The sequence below is a fragment of the Plectropomus leopardus genome, unplaced genomic scaffold (assembly GCF_008729295.1).
Source record: "Plectropomus leopardus isolate mb unplaced genomic scaffold, YSFRI_Pleo_2.0 unplaced_scaffold17898, whole genome shotgun sequence".
NCBI classification, from domain to species: Eukaryota; Metazoa; Chordata; class Actinopteri; order Perciformes; family Serranidae; genus Plectropomus; species Plectropomus leopardus.
In genome coordinates, this window is record NW_024619273.1 from 1 (window position 1) to 1720 (window position 1720).

The window sequence follows — 1720 nt, forward strand, 5'->3', positions numbered from 1 at the left end:
GGGAGGGATTTATTTACCGTATGCATGTAGGTGACATGATTAGTGAATTTCAGCGGCTAAGAGATGAATACACAAGCAGGTAGGAAAAAATGGAAACTTACTCAGGACGATGGTCAGGAGCAGGCTGACAGGTTGGACAATCAGATCCGAGAAGGGCGGGTTGAGGAAACATCAGGTGCACGTTCACATGACTGGAAACTGAAAAATAAAAGCATAAATTGGCATTCTGCCTGGGAATAAGAGGAAATGGGCTGCAACTGCAGGGCTGCTGAGGGACAGTGGGTAGAGGTGAGCAGGTGGATGAAAGAGTCAGGCGGTGCAGACAGGTGGGAGAGTCTGAGGGCATCTGGTGGATGGAGGGAAAACGGCAATACAGGGAGCTGAAGGGAGGGACAGTAGGCTTTATAGGCAGGTGCTGGATCAGAAGTTGGAAAAGAAGTGTCAGTTTTCTCTATATCTTTTGCATGAAAATAGTAAAAGAGAGTATGTTAATCAACCTTACCTACCTTTATTGCATCAGAATTAGTACATGTTATAAAGTTGACTTAATAATTTCATTTATTTATGTATTTATTTATTTTTTGTTGTTTTGTTGTTTTATTTTTTTGTTTTAATTAGTTTTATTATTTTTTTTTAATTTTATATTTTTTTTTCTAAAAAGTTTTTTTTTTCTCTTTTTTTTTCTAAAATTTTCACAAAGAAAGGAAGCCCCGCACGAGGCAGGGCATCAAAAAATTAGTTTGAACTCATAGTGTTCCTCTCCACGGAAATCTTTAGTAAAAGGCGAAAGATTTATACGATCTGAAGAGAAACATGAGTGTACTTAGTTTTATTTTATTTTATTTTGTTTCATTTTGTTTAAAGGGGACCATGCACAGTTTAAAACATAAATGTTACCATTTGATGCACCATACTAGATTACAGCTTAGAGCTAATTTGCATCTGCAGTCTACAGAAAAGGTCAGGAAAAACAGGTCTGAAAAATACACAGCAAATTGTAATATAAAGCTGTTCAAGCTATAAATTACTGTAACGAATGAGCATCGTCTCCTAAAAGGGACTATATTGTTTCCCTCCCTTTATATTCAATGAGCTCTTCTTGCAGGATACGCTCTCTACGCCATGATTTTTCACAGCGTTACCACAATGACCTGCTAACCTTCTCCGAGCACACCACATAAAGTGCACTATTAAATCTAATTGAGTAAACGTGTTTCACCACAGTTTCCACAACTGTAGCACATGAGCATATCACCTTTCCACAACACCTGGCACATGTGTGACAACACCTTTCAGCTTCTCTCATTTTTATAATTGTGGTTAGGCTCTCATCAATCACACACAAAATATCATCTTGGTTGACTTGAGCTATTGTGTTGTTTTTTTTTTCTTCTGAGGTGTGAACAGGAAGAAATAATGATTGAACAGAGGAAGAGAGAACAGGGAGTGTGAGACATGGAGACGTAATAAACTAATCCATGTTCTTTATAGAGATCAAACTGGAAATGCCTGCAACTGGGGAGACAGTGGCCGAGAAGGATAGCGAGTCACATGTTTATCAGAAGATCAGTCATCCATACCCTTGCTCCTCAAGTCAGCATATCATCCTATTAATTTATTTTCTATTTTTTTTTTAAGGTTATACATATATTTATTTATGTATGTTTAATTTTTTAAGTTCATATATATGTTTTTTTATTTTTTAAGTTAATTTTGGTGT

At 36.6% G+C, this 1720-nt stretch overlaps 1 non-coding gene across 1 annotated transcript; it reads right to left on the bottom strand.

The window, feature by feature from the left end:
- Positions 1-706: 706 nt before the first annotated feature.
- Positions 707-821, bottom strand: LOC121964957. The gene has a single exon (XR_006107432.1). It is a non-coding gene; the product is annotated as a U5 spliceosomal RNA (small nuclear RNA).
- Positions 822-1720: the final 899 nt, after the last annotated feature.